This window comes from Martes martes, assembly GCF_963455335.1.
Source record: "Martes martes genome assembly, chromosome: X".
Classification (NCBI taxonomy): Eukaryota; Metazoa; Chordata; class Mammalia; order Carnivora; family Mustelidae; genus Martes; species Martes martes.
In genome coordinates this window covers 93624062-93644633 of record NC_137897.1, presented here as the reverse complement: position 1 = coordinate 93644633, position 20572 = coordinate 93624062, and positions in this window count along the sequence as shown.

Here is a 20572-nt window from a genome sequence, read left to right as displayed (position 1 = left end):
CCCAAAAACAGCTATATTTAAGAGATGGGCAGAAGAGGCAGAAACAAGGAGAAAGAGTTCCTAGAAATGCAAGACGTTCCTCCAAAGTCCTAGGAAAAGAGGTTTGAGAAGGGAGTGGCCAGTAATGTAAAATGTGTCTAGGACGACAAGTAAGATAAAAAAGAGAAAAAGTAGGGGCACCTGGGTGGCTCAGTGAGTTAGGCGTCTGACTCGTGATTTCAAGAGGTCATAATCTCATGGGTCGTGAGCTCAAGCCCTGTGTCAGGCCTCCATGCTCTGTGGGGCATCTGCTTAAGATTCTCTCCCCCCACCACCCAAGTATTCGAGCACACATGCTCTCTCTCTCTCAAATAACTAAATATATTTCTTAAAAAGAGAGAAAAGTATCTACTGGGCATTATACAAGGAAGATAGTAAAAGTACATTTAGATGAGTGATGACAGTAAACAGCTTATTTAAGTGCACTGAGGACTGGAAAGTATAGACACTGAGTACAGAGAAATCATTCCCCAAGTGTGGAATTAAGGAGAGGAGAATGAAGTAACCTGATTATATATCACAATATACAAAATTACATATTATAATAATATTATAATAACTTTGTATGGTGACAGATAGTGACTACACTTCTCGGGGGGAAAGGGGGAGAATTATACAGGGCAATTGAAGATGGTGTTGTGGGTTGACTTGTGTTCCCCAAAAAGATATGTTGAAGTCCTACTCCTGAGTACCTCAAAAAGTGACCTTATTTGGAGAGTCACTGCGGATGTAATTAATTAGGATCACGTCAAGGAGTAGGATAAGCCCTTAAACCACACTGACCAGTGTCCTTATAAAAAAAAGAAAATGCCATGTGAAGACAGACACACACAGGAAGAATGCCATGAGGAAGGAGGAGAGATCAGAGTGACGCAGCAGCACGTAAAAGAACACCAAGGATCAAAACGGCCGCCACCAGAAACTACGGAAGAGGCAAGGACGAATTCTAGCTAGAGTAGAGTTTCAGAGGGAGCGTGGCCCTGTCAACATCTTGATTTCAGAGTTCCATTCTCCAGAAGGGTGAGAGGATTGATTTCTATTGTTTTAAGCCACCCAGTTTGCGGTACTTGTCACAACAGCCTTAGGAAACTAATACAGAGGGGGATGCAAAGAAAGTGTTGTTGTTTGTTTTGTTCTAAAAATTAGGAGCAACTTAATCATGCTTTAAAAATCTGATAGAATGAGCCGATCTAGAAGGTGAAGGTAAAAACACGGCAGATAAACAAAACTAAACAGGATGAGAGAGAGACTGGCTAAATGTTTGCCATTTCCTTTCTTGTCGGACATGCAAAAAGAATGTATTTCTCAGACTCCTGTATGGTTAGAAGTGGCCATGTGCCTGGGTTCCGGTCCATTTCCAGATCTGACCCATACAAGCTTTCAAGCATTAAATTCTCTCCCTTCCCTCATCTGCTGGCTGGATATCTCTATGCCCAGGGAAACACTAGAAACCTCATGCTGAAGAGGAAAGAGCCTATGTTAGTCCAAGTTCACAAAAAACAGAGCAACGTTCACTCCTGCCCCATGTTACCCACTGGATTTGACCTGAACGAGACATAAATGTATTTTATTAAGCCAATAATCTTTCCAGGTTTATCTGTTACAGGAGGAACCATTATCTTAACCAATACAACAGAAATCCCTGAAATGACAGGAAGTGACAAGGTACAAAGCAAAAATTAGAGGACTTGGCCTTAGATAGAAAAGGGACACTTTGACACTTCTGTTAACAGCAGAGAAATAAGAAAAGATGAAAGCGAATAAAAGTTTGTGGGTTGGAGAGAGAGGTTGAGGAAATTCCCATCTGACGCCTTCTATTTTTTTCTGCAGTGTAGGAGATGGCATGTTTTACTGCAAAGACTGGAGGTTCAAGAAGAGCAAAGAAGTGGAAAAGAAAAAATAACTCGAGCGGTGAACAGGCGAAAGAACTGAATGGGTAAAAGGACTGACAAGAATCATTGTAGGCCCGCAGTGTTTATGTTCACGGAACTATCATTTACTGATCTCTATGCAAAGCACGCGTTCTAGGAGTTACCACAGTACATGAAACAAACAAGTTGCATACTCTCGTGAGAAGACAAAAAGGAAAATATCATATAATGAATTTACTTATTGAATTACGAAGTTCCATCCAAGCCGGATGTTAATGGACATAAATCCTATGGGAATCTAGAAGCAGAGTGGCCAATACTAATAAATGACAAATCTGTCCTATAGAGGTTCCTCCTATACATCGACCTGTGCAGGACATGACTCTTACAATGCCGAGCACAAACCCCCGATGAACGAAATAAACAGAAGAGTTCTTAGAGGTCACACATGTCCAAAGATCATGATGATTTGCCCTCTGTCACTCTAACATTAGCTGACCGGGCCACGGAAGTCTGTGTAACTTCAAGTCAGATATGGCTGACTGGCCCGCAAGGGAGCCTGGCCTGCATACACTCTCGGCTTCATCGCCTCCGGAGCTTTGGAGCTTTAAGTTCGGTGCTTGGGCCTCAAGGTAAGAGGGTCTGGTTGTCTTTGGTCTGAAATGTTAGGGAAAGCTTTGATACCCTCGGTTTCTGTTAATAACTCCACCTACTAAGACTTCACCTGAGGTCTTTTTGAACCTACATTTAGGTATAGTAAAATGAGCACAGGTTTTGAAGGTCTCATAAAATTTGGGCTTGAAAGTAGATTTGTGGGGCGCCTGGGTGACTCAGTGGGTTAAGCCTCTGCCTTCGGCTCAGGTCGTGATCTCGGGGTCCTGGGATCGAGCCCGGTGTTGGGCTCTCTGCTCAGCGGGGAGCCTGCTTCCCTCTCTCTGCCTGCCTCTCTGCCTACTAGGGATCTCTGTCAAATAAATAAATAAAATCTTCAAAAAAAAAAAAAAGTAGATTGGCATTTAGCCATGTGGTCTTGGGCCTATCGACAAATTTCTATCTGACCTTATTATTTCTTCTACAAAATATGGACTCTCCATCACATTTGTGAGGCTTTAATGGAACTACATATGTTAAATACTCATTAGGACCATTCATTCAGTTCCCTCCTTATATTTGTGATCTCTCTGCACACTCCCCATTCAGGAGAATCTCACTGCCTTTGGCCCTGAAAAGACCACCTTCAATTCTAATCTAATCTAATCCTGGCCTTCTAGGACTCTCAACCAGATCACCTGGTAATTTTATAATCTTAGATCCCAGATATCTCTAAACCTTTTTTTTAAATTTTATTTACTTATTTGACAGAGAGAGGAAAAGACCACAAGAGAGGGAACACAAGTACAGGGAGAGGGAGAGGGAGAAGCAGGCTTCCCACAGCCCATGCGGGGCTGGATTCCAGGACCCTGGGATCATAGCCTGAGCTGAAGGCAGACACTTAACGACTGAGCCATCCAGGCACCCCATGGCCTTCATCTTTATAGACAGAATTCTTAATTTCAAAATATATATAAATTCTTCAATTAAAGCAAAGTTTGAAAAGTGGCTTCTCAGGACAAAATTCAACCTCAGTTACTTAAAGCTACACACAATGACCTACCTTTAAAGAGACCTCAGGCCCTTGGAGGAACCCTTCTTTTCTTTAGGGGGGCATTTGCCCTTGGCATATTTGCTGTTTACCAGAGGAAAAAGTGGGTTAAAAAAATAAAAGATCATTTTATAAACTACATTTTAATGTTCTGAAAATTGGAATTTACAAAATAAGTTACATTGGAGATGAGAAGCTGGGGAATACCCACCATCTCCAGGAGTTAAAAGAAAGCCTTTGTCCCTTCTAGAATGATCAGCTAAATAAATACTTCCTCCTGTATAACTTCAGGAGACACATTACATTTAAAGGAACCCAATACCTGCACTGAACTGATAACACACATCTCTGTAACTTAGGGAAAAAGTAGTAACTATGGCTGTGGAGCCCTATTTCCGCTGTCTCTTCTGGGAAAGATAACTTTTTACGCAAACTCATTTTTCATTTCATTTCATTTCTACCACATTGTCTTCCTTTTCCAAACAGGATATAAAGTGCTTTCACAGGCACCTCTCAAAACGAGCGCTGAGAAAAGCTTCCCCTCACACAAAAGCCAACCTACCTCTTAAAAGACTCTAAAATTAGAAAGGCACTCTCTTTCACGAAAATGGAAGCAATGTTGCTAACCTACTTTGCACAATTCTTCAAGGCAGGCATAACTACCTTTCCTCGGCTTCCTTGAGCTATGACATTCTTTGAAATACTCCAGCCTACCAAGCCACTAATTGGCCCCTTGGAAAGACCATTTTCTCGCCATTAATGTTAGCCCTTAGAATGATTCCAGCCTTTCCAGAGTTCCTCATCAGAGGGTAGTAGCCTCTGTTCCTAGACTTGGGTGCATGCACAATGCCAGCTGTGTCTTGGGAAATTGAAAATGATCTTTTCCTCTTTCAATGGATAATTATTTCATTTCTCCTGGCTACATTTAAGTTACCCAAAAATGTGACCGAAGAGGAAGCAGGGTACAGTGGGAACAGGGCTGACCTAAGAGTTACAGACTGGAGTTCTGGCCCCAAGTCCTCGGTTTACAAACCACCTCATCATGGAGAGTACTTTAATACTTCTGAGCTTCCTCCACTACCAGTAAGGACAGTGAAAACTAGAGTAACGTACACAGTATTGGGTGTACCTCACAGGATAATCAGAAGGATCAAAAGAGATCATGTGACAATAGGAAGAAAAATATTTAAATTTGCAAAATGCTTACCGTTTCCAGAAAGCTCTCTCATATGCATCGGTTCCTTTAATTCTGTAGGAGCACTTTGAACATTACAAATGGCTGCGTTAGGCATTGCAACAATCACATGCAGGAAATTACTCTGAAATCAGCCACGCCCAAAAGGCATAGCAAACCTCTTTAAAATGTTTATGGCATTCGTTCCAATTTATATATAATCCCATATGTTGTACTTTCTTTCCTTCTAATGTCATTTTTTTCTTTTAATGTATTTCAGGAAGGTAAAAACCTTACCCTTCTAGGACAAGAAAACCACATTAAAATATATCCGTTTCAACAGCACAGCTCAGATCGTTATTCATTTGTTGTATTGTTTTATTTACATATCACTCTATATTTTTAATTATAAATTGTAGCATATATTCAGACTTTACGTAGGACTTATAAAAGGGACTGTCCCCAAAAAATGTGAACATAAATCTACCTCACTGCTTCTTAGGTAAGAACAATCTTCAGTCATCACAACAGTCCTAATAACAACTTCTTAGGTAAGAATAATATTCAAAGGCATAATATTAAGAGTGTTATATCAATAAACACATTTGAAAAATGTAGTCATTAGTGCGGCTCACCCAATATTCTTATTTCTCTTCCTTCTCACATAGTGGGACTGCTTTCCCTACACACATACACACATTAGGGATGGCCAAGGGGCCAGCTTTGGTCAACAATGCCCAGGTTGAAGTGACCTGGGTCGTTTCGAGGCTCCAAGAGCCAGTGCATCATACATCACTCACTCTGTCATGGCAAGAGGGCCCTCAATGCTAGAGACGGCAGTTCCTCCGTCAGCCCGGGGTCTGGAATGCTGCTGACCTGAATCAGACCCGCAAGCAACCAAAACTGTATAGGCAGGACAAGAAATTAATTTTTGTTACATTAATCCGTAAGACTCAATGTCCTATACTAGGTAATGCAGATTCATTACAAATTTGGACCCTGAACTCCAAAAGATCAAGTTCAAGTTCCATTTCAGATATATCTTAAGTGAATGACGGGAACCTCACTGAGCTTAATTTATTCATATGTAAAGGGGGCAAGAACAATCCCTATGTAAGAGGGTAGTTTGGAAGATTAAATGAAGGAGTATAGGTCTATGAAAAGGGTCTAACACATAGTTCGTATTCAAAGTTGATCATGTGATTCTCGTAATCCTACAAGGTGAAAACGCGCCCACATTGAAGATGACAATATAGAAGCCAACAAAAAAGAAACTTGTCTTGAACAAGGTGATAGAGTTGGTTACCAGCACAACTACACTCAGACTGAAAATCTCATGCCTACCCCATTGTCGAATTCTAAAATTATTCTTGAATTTAGAATAACGGTTTTAAGGTGCCGATTCATAATCTAAGGGCTCCTAACACCCAGGGGTCCACAACAGTAGTAATAAAAAGTCTGGGATCGGGGCGCCTGGGTGGCTCAGTGGGTTAAAGCCTCTGCCTTCGGCTCAGGTCATGATCTCAGGGTCCTGGGATCGAGCCCCGCATCCGGCTCTCTGCTCAGCGGGGAGCCTGCTTCCTCCTCTCTCTCTCTCTGCCTGCCTCTCTGCCTACTTGTGATCTCTATCTGTCAAATAAATAAATAAAAATCTTTAAAAAAAAAAAAAAGTCTGGGATCTTTCTTACTACTTTCAACAACCTAATATATATCATACATTTCCCCCATAAAAAGACTAAACAAATTTACAAAAACATCAAGTTTCTTAACTTTAGCAGCAATTGTATAAGCTCCACTTGGAAACACTGGCTACTTAATGATGAACAGAAATCGTATTGATAATACCTATGCCTGTGATTTAAAAAAAAAAATCAGAACAATAATTAATGAGTGTATGAATGCCACTTGTAATATGAAAAAATGGTCAAACCATGATAACCATGGGGGGAAAAATGAAGCAGGTAACAAGAAGAGGCATGCTAGGGGCACCTGAGTGGCTCAGTTAGTTAAGCATCTACCTTCAGCTCAGGTCATGATCCCAGAGTCCCGGGATTGAGCCCCACGTTGGGCTCCCTGCTCAGAAGGAAGCCTGTTTCTTCCTCTCCCTCTGCTGCTCTCCCTGCTTGGGTTCTCTGGCTCTGTCTCTGTCAAATAAATAAATAAATAAAATCTTTAAAAAAAAAAAAAAAAGTCATGCGTGCCAGTGAAAGGGTTGTGGACCACAGTTTTTTAAGTATCCTGGAGATGTAAGTCATATACCATACAATTATCCTTTTAAAGGATATAATGTAGGGTGCCTGGGTGGCTCAGAATGGTTCAACATCTGCATTCAACTCAGGTCATGATCTCCAGGTTCTGGGATTGAGCCCCACATCGGGCTCCCAGCTCAGCAGGGAGTTGGCTTCTGCCTCTCACCCTGCTTGTGCTCTCTCTGTCACTCTCTCTCAAATGATTAAATAAAATCTTTAAAAAAAAAATAAAATATATAATGTAATGGTTTTTACTATATACAGACAGTTGTATATCCATCACCTCTATCTAATTACAAAATATTTTTATCACCCCCAAAAACAAACCCCAGGTCTGGGCAAACATTAATCTACTTTTCTATCTCTGTAGATTTTCCTGTTCTGGATGTTTCACACAAATGGAATCGTGTAATATGTGGCCTTTCATGTCAGGCTTCTTTCACATGCCATAATATATTCAAAGTTCATCCATGTTGTAGCATGTGTCAATACTTCCTTCTGTTTTATGGCCAAATAATATCCTATTATATGAATATAAAGTCTGTTTCTCCATTTACTACTTGATGGACACCTGGGTCATTATGACTTATTGGCTTATTGGTCATTATGACTTATGAATAATGCTGCTCTAAATATGCAGGCATAATAATTTTATGTGGACATGTTTACATTTCTCTTGGGTATATATCTAGTAGTAGAATTGCCTGATTGTATGTTGGCTTTGTGCTTAACTTTCTGAAGAACTGCCAGACTGTTTTCCAAAGCACTTGTGCCATTTTACTTTCTTTTTTTTTTTTTAATATTTTATTTATTTATTTAACAGAGAGATCACAAGTAGGCAGAGAGGCAGGCAGAGAGAGGAGGAAGCAGCCTTCCCACTGAGCAGAGAGCCCGATGTGGGGCTCGATCCCAGGACCCTAAGATCATGATCTGAGCCGAAGGCAGAGGCTTTAACCCACTGAGCCACCCAGGCGCCCCCTATTTTACATTTTGAAGAGCATGTATAAGGGGTCCTAATTTTTCCACATCCTCACCAACACTTGTCGTCTGTCTTTTCTTTTATAGCCATCCTAGTAGATGAGAAGTCCTATTTCGTTGTGGTTTTGATTTGCATGAGTGGGCCACGATTTCAAAGCCATTCTGTTTTAGTATAAACTGAATGACAGAATCTAAGATACCTTTCAGAAGCAAACTCAGAAAAAGGAAAAAACAAGTTGCTTTACAGAAAAGTCCACCACCCTTCTCCTAAGGGTATAAATAAATAAATAAATAAATAAATAAAATTTTTTTTAGAATGTTAACAGTGAACAGGTTTACACAGGTCTAATAAATAAGTAATTATTTAAAGATCTACTTGTTTGTTTTAATTTATAGCCTACCTCATTCAAAAGAAGTGAAAGCAACTGAAAAATAGACAATTAAGGTACAATAACTGAGAAGAATAAATTGAAGGAAAAAATTCAAAATAAATTGAAGGCAAAGATAACACAAAAGTGTAAAACAGAAGGTTCTAGACTATTGTCAAAAGTAGGTCACAAGTAAAAAAAAAAAAAAAGAGTAGGTCACAAGTGTAGTTTTTATAAGTTCATGAGGGATACATGTTAACTTATATACTATTCATACGGTTACGGCATATCAATTACCCAGAAGAAATAAAGCTTTTCCAGGTACTAAAGCCTGAAGAAATAAAAACCCAGCAGATTTTAAGAAAGAAACATGAGACAGCATAAAACTTTCCAAACTAATCCTGAGTGGACCTATTTCACCAAAATCACCATGACTACTTGTTATAATAATATTTCTGCCCAGGCAGTACCTCAAATCAGTAGTTTACAAACACCTACGATGATTCTTTTATACAATCTGGCCTTGAAGCCACCTGTGTAGTGTTATAATAGTCTCAGTCATATCTAGCAATAAAGCCAAGTAAAGGAGACAAAAAACTAGAACATGCCCAATGAAACGATTAGACAAAGTCTGGGAACTACACAGCTTTCCAGTGGTCTGGCCTGATCCAGAAGTAAAATATATGCGTAGGATGAGGGCGCCCGGGTGGCTCAGTCGGTTGAGCGTCTGCTTTCGGCTCAGGTCATGATCCCAGGGTCCTGAGATAGAGCCCTGCATCGGACCCCCTGCTTGAAGGGAGCCTGCTTCTCCCTCTGCTTCTCCCCCCACTTATGCTCTCACTCTCTCTCAAATAAGTAAAATCTTTAATATATATATATATACTTTTTATAGATATACATATATGTATACATGTAGTAGTGTGATCTAGAAAAATGCTCATGCCAACAAACTCAAAATTTTAAATAAAATTTGAGTAAGTGTATAGACTTCCTGAAGCCCAGCCCCTGTTGAGGCCCTCCAGGGAAGGAAGGACCTCTACTCTTAACTAACTCCTTCTTCGACAGTAATGGACCCACAAGACACCTAAAGGAATCCTGTTAAAAATGCAGATTCTTTTTTTTTTTTTTAAGATTTTATTTATTTATTTGACAGAGAGAGAGAGAGAGAGAGATCACAAGTAGACAGAGAGGCAGGCAGAGAGGGAGGGAAGCAGGCTCCCCGCCAAGCAGAGAGCCAGATGCGGGACTTGATCCCAGGACCCTGAGATCATGACCTGAGCCGAAGGCAGAGGCTTTAACCCACTGAGCCACCCAGGCACCCCAAAAATGCACATTCTGATACAGTACTTGTGGAACAGGTTCTGAGATCCTCCATTCCCTCCAAGCTCTCAGCTGATGCTGATGTTTCTGGATCGCCACAATCTTTTTAGAAGGACTGATCCTGAGGAACCGGTTACCTCTGAGACAATGCTCCTTGAAGATACTGTCTTAACATTAAGCTTTCAGAAAAAGGTCGAAATTCTATTATCAGAGAAAAACCTGGAATTGCAGCTACGCTGAGTTTCCATGCCCAATTGAATGTTTGTGTTAAATTTTTTTTCCTATCTACATGACAGAGAAGGAGTTTTCTGAGAACTTAAGTATATATACACACATACACATATAGATGTGCATATGTATATTATTTTTCTTTCCCTGAGCCAGAGCAGCTCTGGGGCATTTGAGTCCTTAATACAACCACTGCAACTACACAGATAACCATTCCATCGCAAAGACTGGCCCAGTGGGGTTCTCAGGGTACTTATATTTTATACTTGTTATCTTGTCTATTTTAGCCACTATCCAATCAAATAGCAGGGTACACATTAACTATATTTCATCATAGTTACTATGTTTTTCATTAATTTTGGTAGTTGCCAACAAATTTTTTTTCAAAGCTTCCATAAAATGTGTAGAGAATAATTCATTCCACATTTCTCCACCAATAAACAAGCCAGTGGAAATATTCTACAAAATGTACTTATTGCTTAATCCCACTAGTCTAAGGTTCATTTGTTTGGAACATCCAGGATGTACAAAAATGGGTCCTTAATCAACACTTGCCATCATGATTGCTCCATGCAGGCACTGCTTTATTTACTTACTTCTGAATCCGTTATTTCAATAATATTATAAACCCATGATCCCACTAACTCAATTTAAGAACTAGAACATTAGCAATAACCTCTACCTATCTGCCTCTCCTTATCCTAGTCCTGCCTCTTACTGATAACAACCAGCTCGCATTTCATGATTATGTTTACCATGTTTTACTTTTTTCTTAATTTTATCTCATATGTGTATGTGTGCCTGCATACATGCTTATAAAAGTAAGCAATATATTTTTCTTGGACTTGCACTTTATATAATGGGGATAATACTGTGGAGAGTATCTTGTAAGACTTACCTCTTTACCTCTATATTATTAAGATTTTCCAGACTATTACATATTGTATTTCATTCATTTTTAATACTTTATAATATTCTACTGTGTCAATATATCACAATTTACCCATTCTCTTCTTGATGAGGATTTGGGCTACTTCTGGGTTTTTCACTATTATAATAGATGTTTCTGTGAATATTTGTGGACATGACTCCTGGTTTACAGTCACTGACATTTCTCTTGAGACTATACGAAGGAGTAGAATTGCTAGGTCACAGTGAATGTGAACATTCAACTTTACAAGATAATGCCAATTTGTTTTCTGAAATAATTATGTCAATTTATAATTGTAGCGTCAACATACAGATACTGTTTACCCTCCTCTTCATCAATATTTGGCAATGTCAAACTTAATCATTTTCTTTTTTTTTTTTTTAAGATTTTATTATTTATTTGACAGAGAGAGAGACAGCGAGGGAACACAAGCAAGGGGAGTGGGAGAAGCAGGCTCCCTGCCGAGCAGGGAACCCGACGCAGGCCCCATCCCAGGACCCCAGATCATGACCTGAGCCAAAGGCAGATTCTTAAGGACTGAGCCACCCAGCCACCCCTTCTTAATCATTTTCAAATGAGTAGTAAAAAATATTCTTTTATGTCTTGATTTTAATTTTTCTAATAACCAGTAATGTTGACTCACTTACGCATTATCCTTATTTATTTCCTCATGTATAAAATTTATGTCTTTTGTCCATTTTTCTTTTCTTTTTTTTTTTAAATTTTATTGATTCATTCATGAGAGACAGAGAGAGAGAGGCAGAGGCAGAGGGAGAAGCAGGCTCCCCAAGGAGAAGGGAGCCTGATGTTGGACTCGACCCCAGGACCCCGGGATCATAACTGGAGCCGAAGGCAGACGCCCAACCATCTGAGCCACTCAGATGTCCTGTCAGTTTTTCTATTAGGTTATCATTTTTCATGATTTTTACAAGTTCTTTACATATTCTTGATACCAACATTGTGTTAATTTTATGTGTTGCAAATCATTTCTCAGAGTCTGTAGATTATCTTTTCACTTTTGAGAAGTTGCCTTTCTACTAACAAAAATTTATACTTGTGATTTATTTTATCAGGCTTATTAGTTTTTTAATTGTGCTTTATGTCATGTTTAAAAAATAGTTTGCTACCCGAAAATCAAGAGGACATTCACCAATGATTTTAACTCAAAAATGTAGTTTTGCTTTTCACATTTAACTCAGTAATGCTTCTGAAGATAACATTCATATACTACATGAGAGAAATCTATATTGTTTCCATTTTGAATAGCCAATGTTTCCTGCTTCATTTATTTAACAGTCTCTCCATAACAGAGTGATCTCCACTCCGAATCAGTCATCCGTCAAAGTTCCATATAATATGTGAGTTTGTTTCTGGACTGTTTTCACTTTCATAGACTCGTATCTCTGAGATAAGAATCTCATAGACACATAGACTCATGTTTTCTGTTCTACTTCTCCATTCTTGACCAATACCACACTACATTTTAAGGGATACCCTAAGACATTATAAACCTAGATCTCTGATGGCATACAAATGTTCTTGCCCCATTCTTCAAAATTTTTTCTTAATTACCTTAGGGTATTTATATTTCCACATTTATTTTAGAAACAGCTTATCAATCTCAATTTTTATAAAAAGAACTGGGATCGTGATTAGATTTTCTTTCAATCTATAGATCAACTTAGGGAAAACTGGCATCTTTAATACAGACTTCTAAAAACCATAAACATATTATCCTTCCATTTACTTATTTTCCCAACACAATTTATAGTTTCTGTTTAAAAGACTTGATCAACTTTCATTAGATTAACTTATATCTTTTATCCTAGGTCTTGATGTTTTTAGATGATTCGATAAGATCAGTAAAATTAAAAAATTTCTAATACAACTTAAAGACAAAAGAGTGAAAACAAATATTAATATCAAGAATGAAAGAGGGTAGGTGCCTGGATAGCTCAGTTGGTTAAGCGACTGCTTTCAGCTCAGGTCATGATCCCAGGGTCCTAGGATCCAGTCTCACATCCAGCTTCCCCTACTCTGTGGGGAGCCTGTTTCTCCCCCTCCCACTGCCTGCCACTCCCCTTGTTTGTGCTCTCTGTCAAATATATAAAATCTTAAAATTAAAAAAAAAAAAAAGGATGAAAGAGGACTATTACTACAGGTCTCACAAACTTTAAAAGTATAACAAAGCTATACTGTGAACAACTCTATGTACCTAAATTTGACATCTTAGATAAAATTAACCAATTTCTCAGAAACCACATACTGTCAAAACTCAATTCAAGATGAAGTAATCTAAACAGTCCTATACTTTTTTTTAAGATTTTTTTAATTTACATATTTGAGAGAGAGATAGCAAGAGAGAGAAGGAACACACAGGGAGAGTGAGAGGGAGAAGCAGACTCCCCGCTGAGCAGAGAGCCTGATGCAGGGCTCAACCCCAGGACTCTGGGATGGTGACCCTAGCCGAAGACAGACACTTAACTGACTAAGCCACCAAGGTGCCCCTAAACAGTTCTATAATGATTAAAGAAACTGAGTACGTAGTTATGAAACTTGTCAAAAAATGGTATCTATCTCCAGGTGGGGCTTGGGTGGCTTAGTCAGTTAAAAGCCCAACTCTTGATTTCGGCTCAGGTCATGATCTCAGGGTTGTGAGATCTAGCCCCTGGGCTCTGCACTGAGTGTGGAGCCTGCTTAAGATTCTCCCTCTCCCGGGGCACCTGGGTGGCTCAGTGGGTTATGCCTCTGCCTTCGGCTCAGGTCATGGTCTCAGGGACCTGGGATCGAGCCCCGCATCGGGCTCTCTGTTCAGCGGGGAGCCTGCTTACCCCTCCCCCTCTGCCTGCTTCTCTGCCTACTTGTGACTTCCCTCTCTGTCAAATAAATAAATAAAATCTTTAAAAAAAAAAAAAAAAAGTGGATGTCTGTAGGCCCAGAAAGTTTCACTGGCAATTTCTACCAAACATTTAAATGCCAATCTACACAACCTTCACTAGAAAACAGAGGAGGAAGGAATACTTCTCAACTCATTTTAGGAGTTCAACATCATCCTCATACCAAAACCAGACAATAGTACAAGAAAGGAAAACTACGGATCAATACGCCTCAGGCCTACAAGTGTAAAAATCCTCTGCAAAATACTAGAAAATTCAATCAGGCAACATATGAAAATAATTTCTTATAACCAAGTGGGGTTTATACCAGGAATATAAGTCTGGTTCAAGTTCTAAAATTAATCAGTGTAATCCAACATATTAAATGGCTTAAAGGAGAAAATCACATTATCTTATCAATCGATGTAGAAAAAGCGTTTGACAAAATTCAGTATTAAAATGTGACTTTTTTAGGGGCACCTGGGTGGCTCAGTGGGTTAAAAGCCTCTGCCTTCGGCTCAGGTCATGATCCCAGAGTCCTGGGATTGAGCCCCGCATCGGGCTCTCTGCTCCGAGCCTGCTTCCTCCTCTCTCTCTGCCTGCCTCTCTGCCTACTTGTGATCTCTGTCTGTCCAATAAATAAATTAAAAAAAAAAATTGAAATGTGACTTTTTTAAAAACACACCAAACTAGAATAGAACAGAAGGGAATTTCTTCAACCTGATAAAAGGAAGGCATCTATAAAATCTACAGCTAACATTGCACCTAATGGAGAGAGTAAATGATTTCCCTCATATGATCAGGAATAAGGCAAGGATGCCTTTGTTCACGTCCCAGGCAGTACAAAAAGGGAATGAAAATAACATGCATACCAACTGAAAATGAAGAAATTAAATGATCCTTATTTGCTGATAACATACTTGTCTACGTACAAAATTCTAAACAATCTAAAAGCAAACAACACACAAAAAAGCCCCCTAGTACGTTTAGTAAGATTGTAAAACAGGTCAGTTAACAACAGCAACAAAAAAAATCATCCACATTTCTGTATATTAACAATGTACAATTGGAAACTGAAATTTTTTTTTTAAATTCCATTTAAAAGAGCTCTAAACCATGAAACACTTAAATATAAACCCAACAAAAAATGTGCAGGACATGAATGCTGAAAACATCAAAATTTAAATGAAAGAAATCAACAGAAACCTAAATAAATGTAGAGACAGTGTTTTCATCAATTCAAAGACTCAATATAATTTAGATGTCATTTCTCCCCTAAGTGATAGTTTAATTCAATCCCATTAGGACCTTTATAAATATAGACAAGCTGATTCTAAAGCTACATGCAAAAAATAAATAAATGTAAAAAATTTAAAAATAAAACTATGTGGAAAGGTTATAAAAAAAAATTTAAAGTACTTAAAAACACCTTGAAAAAAAAAAGTTAAAAGACACAACCCAAATTTAAAACATGTTATAAAACTATAATAATCAAGGTTGCTTGGTATTGGCAAAAGGATAAAAAGATCAACAGAATAAACAGTCTAGAATTAGATCTACACATGTGGCAAATTTATTGTTATAAAAGCTGAAAATGCTATTTTGCGGGGAAAATACAATCTTTTTAAGAAAAATGGTAATGCAGTTCTCAAAAGGGTATTTATATTATATACTCTTGTCACAGCTTAGTCAAAGTCTCCAAAGGCTGACAAAAACAAAGTACCCATCAACACATGAAAGGATAAGCAAAATATGTGTACATAAAATAGAATATTATTTGGCTTTAAAAGGAGGTAAGGGGTGCCTGAGTGGCTCAGTGGGTTGGGCCTCTGCCTTCGGCTCAGGTCATAATCTCAGGGTCCTGGGATCGAGCCCCGCATCGGGCTCTCTGCTCAGTGGGGAACCTGCTTCCCCCTCTCTGCCTGCCTGCTTGTGATCTCTCTCTCTGCCTGCCTCTCTGGCTACTTGTGATCTTTCTCTCTGTGTCAAATAAATAAATAAATAAAATCTTTAAAAAAAAATAAAATAAAAGGAGGTAAATTCTGGGCTCCTGGGTGGCTCAGTCGGTTAAGCATCTGCATTCCCCTCAGGTCATGAGTCTGGCATCAAGCTCCCTGTTCAGCAGGGAGTCTGCTTCTCCCTCTCCCTCTGCCCCAGCCCTCCTCCCTGCTTGTGGGCATGCACGCGCGTGCTCTCTCTCTCTCTCTCTCAGATAAATAAAATGTTTAGGGGAACCTGTGTGGTTCAGTGGGTTAAGCCTCTGCCTTCAGGTCAGGCTATATCTCAGGGACCCGGGATCGAGTTCCACATCGGGCTCTCTGCTTAGTGGGGAGCCTGCTTCCCCCTCCCTCTCTGCCTGCCTCTCTGCCTACTTGTGATCTCTTTCTCTGTCAAATAAATAAATAAAATCATGGGGCGCCTGGGTGGCTCAGGGGATTAAGCCTCTGCCTTCAGCTCAGGTCATAATCTCAGGGTCCTAGGATCAAGCCTCATATCAGGTTCTCAGCTCAGCGGGGAGCCTACTTCCCCCTCCCTCTCTGCCTGCCTCTCTGTCTACTTGTGATCTCTCTGTCAAATAAATAAATAAAATCTTATAAATAAATAAATAAAATGTTTTTTAAAAAGAGGAGGTAAATTCTGACACATGCTATATAATACAGATAAAACTTGAGGATACTATGCTAAGTGATGTAAGTCAGTCACAAAAAAGATATATACTATTAAATTCCTCTTATATGAGATATCTATAGTAGTCAAATTCAAAGAAACAAAAAAATAGAATGGTGACTGGCAGTAAATGGGGGAAAGGGGAAATGGGGAGTTGCTTAATGGGTATAGAGTTTCAGATTTGCAAGAAAAATTTCTGGAAATTGGTCACATAATAATGTAAGTATACTTATCACTATTGAACTGTACACTTAGAAATGGTAAGATGGTACATTTCATTTTATTTTTTACAATTTTTTATATTGTTAAATTAAAAAAGGATGCTGGGGCACGTGGCTGCCTCAGTCAGTTGAGCATGTGATTCTTGATCTTGCAGTGCTGATGTTAAGCCCTATATTAGGCACAGAACTTACTTTGAAATGAACTAAGAAATAAAAAGCAAAAATGGGTGCTGGAAGAAACTGTAGAAAATCTGGGGATACCTGGGTGGTTCAGTCAGGTAAATGTCTGCCCTCGTCTCAGGTGTGATCCCAGGGTCCTGGGCTCCATCTCCCTGTCAAGCTCCTTGCTCAGCGGGGAGCCTGCTTCTCCCTCTCCTGCTGCCCCTCCCTGCTGTGTGTGCTCTGTCTTGCTTGCAGTCGCTCTACCTCAAATAAATAAATAAAATCTTAAAAAAAAAAAAAATTTGCCAAAGTTTCCCAGAGGGGAGTTAGAGATGAATGGAGATAAATAGTTTATATGCATGAGGGATCTACTGGGGTGGTGAAAATATTCTAAAACTACTCATGGTGATGGTTGGAGAAATTGGGAAATTTATTTTTTTAATTACTGAACTGTATTACTCTAAAAGGGTGACTTATGACATGTAAAATATGCCTCCGTAAAGGAATTATTTTTAAAAATGATGCAGGAACAATATTCCTAGGGAATCTCCTATCTGCTTTCTGTTCTTATAAAGTGTTCTTAGGTACGATACGAAAAGTATGATCCATAAGAGAAAAAACGGATAAAGTGCACTTTACAAAATTTAAAATGAAAAACGATTTCTTTGCGAAAGCTCTGTGAAGAGCATAAAAAGACACTTACAGACAAGGAGAAAATACTTGCAAATCGCATATCTGACAAAAGACTTATATCCAGAATGTATAAAGAACTCTCAAAGCTCAACAGTAAGAAAACAAATAATCCAATTTTAAAATGTGTAAAAGACGTGACCAGACACTTCACCAAAGAAGATACTTGAATTGCAAAAGAAGTAAAGAAATTATGTTCAACGTGATTAGCCATTGGGGAAATGCAAATTGAAACCATGATGAAGTATCACTACCTACCTATCAGAATGACTAAAATTAAAAACTACTGACAATACCAAAAGTTGGTCAAGATGCAATCAACTCTCCCATGTAACTGCTTGTAGGAAAGCACAACTGCATAGGCTCTTTGAAAAATGATTTGACCATTTCTTAAAAAATTAAACATACACTTAACTGTATGACCCAGCAAACCCCTCCTAGGTGTTTACCCAAAAGAAAATAGGTGTTCACAGCAAAACTTCTACAAGAATATTTATAGAGGCTCTGCTCATAACTGCCCCAAATCAGAAGCAAAGCAAATGGCTATTAACAGATGACTGGATAAACAAACTGTGGTATATCCATACAATGGAATACTACTTGGCAAGAAAACGGAATGAGCGTGCAACAACTTGAGTGAATTTCCAGAGAATTTTGCTGAGGAAAAGAAGCCAGTTTCAAAAGGTTACATGCTGCATGATTCCATGTATATGACATTCTAGAAAAGAGGAAAGTATGGTGAAGAAGAATCGATCACCGCTTTCTAGGGGACAGAAGAGGGAAGAGAGTGTGTAGAGGAAGAGGAGGAGGAAGTTTTCAGGGGAGAGTAAACTCTTCTGTGTCCTCATCGCAGTGAGAGCTTCATGAATCTCTTTACGGGTTAAAATTCATAGAAGTGCACACCAAAAAAGAACACCTTCACTGAATGATGATTTTAAAAAGAAAATTAAAAATAAATCCTGGTTCAAAGCAGTTAAGATGGTTAAGTTTTATGTTATGTATTTTTACCACAATAAAAAGAGAATCAATCAACCCACCCTAGTTTAATCACTTACCAACACCGTAATAAAAAGAGAATCAATCGGGGTGCCTGGGTGGCTCAGTGGGTTAAAGCCTCTGCCTTCGGCTCGGGTCATGATCCCAGGGTCCTGGGATCGAGCCCCGCGTCGGGCTCTCTGCTCAGCAGGGAGCGTGCTTCCTCCCTTCTCTCTCTCTGCCTGCCTCTCTGCCTACTTGTGATCTGTCTGTCAAATAAATAAATAAAATCTTTAAAAAAAAAAAATAAAATAAACCTTTAAAAAAAAAGAGAGCGAGAGAGAATCAATCAATCCACCCCTAGTTTAATCACTTACCAACACCGTGTCCTTGGGCAATTTTACTTCATGTTACCAGTATTTAAAATGCAAATAATGAGTGGCACAGTTGGTTAAGCACCCAACTCGGTTTCGGCTCAGGTCATGGAGATCAAGCCCCACATCGGGCTCCATACTCATCATGGAGTCTGCCTGAGCTTCTCTCTCCCTCTCCCTCTGCCCCTCCCTCAGTCCTCTATCTCTCTCTCTCAAATAAATAAATCTTTCTTAAAATAATTTTTTGGTGCGCCTGGGTGGCTCAGTGGGTTAAGCCTCTGCCTTCGGCTCAGGTCATGATCTCAGGGTCCTGGGATCGAGCCCCGCATCGGGCGCTCTGCTCAGCGGGCAGCCTCCTTCCCCCTCTCTCTCTGCCTGCCTCCCTGCCTACCTGTGATCTCTCTCTCTCTCTCTCTCTCTGTCAAATAAATAAATAAATAATCTTTTTAAAAAATGATTTTTTAAATGTGAATAATGAAACTACCTACCTCATATCATAGGCTTATCATGAGAATCAGACGAGAACTTTATATAAAATACTTGGCATATAGTAAGGTCTCAATAAGTGTTAGCAATTATTTTTTTTACCCTGTAGATACAAATATCTCCCCCACTGACTCCAACCTAAACAAACTCCGTGAGATCATTTTTCTTCATCTCCACTTTCATTATTTCCCTATTCTTTCAAAATATGTCTGCACCTTGTCCATTCAGCAGAACAGATGGGCCCTCAGGAGGAGCATAAATTCCTGCTAATGAGTAAGTCCCTTAATTCGTATCCTTGGGCATACACAACGGCCCATAATGAGCAAGAATTTGCTACATCCTCAGGATATCATGCTTCGGCTGCTGCCTACTGTTCTGGAGACAGACACACCATCTCTGCATCCCAGGCATACCCCCCTCTCCCTACAAGTGACTACTGGGGTCTCATTAGAGACTTAACAGAGGAGGATTCTAGACTGCGCAGGGGAGAAGACCAAGTGGGAAGAGGGAAAACCAATAGGAAGATGGAAAAGTAACAGACACATTTTGCCAAGTTCACAGCGGGCCAAGGGCCAGTCATCTCTGCCTATTTTTTTTTTTAAAGATTTTATTTATTTATTTGACAGACAGATCACAAGTAGGTAGATAGGCAGGCAGAGAGAGAAGGGAGGAAGCAGGCTCCCTGCTGAGCAGAGAGCCCGATGCGGGGCTCGATCCCAGGACGCTGGGATCATGACCTGAGCCGAAGGCAGAGGCTTTAACCCACTGAGCCACCCAGGCGCCCCTCCGTCCATTTTTGTTTAACCGTCCCCTCCCCCAAACTGAGAAGCGGAATCTTACCTCAATTCACCCTGGCATCTAGGAAAGTCTTTAGAAAATGAGAACACAGAGTGAGGCAACTGGGTTTGCTACTGGATGCAACATTTCTGCAGGCCACAGCGCCAACAAACCTGCATTATCCAATCAATTATTTCCCCTGCTTTGGCCCATCCTGCCCTCTGCCCCTCTTGCAAAAACATGTTTTGGGTGCTGTTTGCTCCATTATGTTCTGCTGAAAAATGAGGCCTACATCACTTCCCCAACAATAGCTCCCAGAACTTCATCAGAAACCATCATAGAGAAGAGAAAGAAATTTCCATCTCCCGCCCCCTCATGATCAAACTGGGGCTTCAGCCCACACAGATCTGTCACTCTGAGAAGGCTCCCCAGTCACAGCATCATCTTTGCCAAGGAAAAACAGAGAAAATTGCATCTCACAGCTACACAAAGTTAACTTTTCTATTCTAGCCTGTATTTTAGTACTGCCTCCTTAGAACAATTA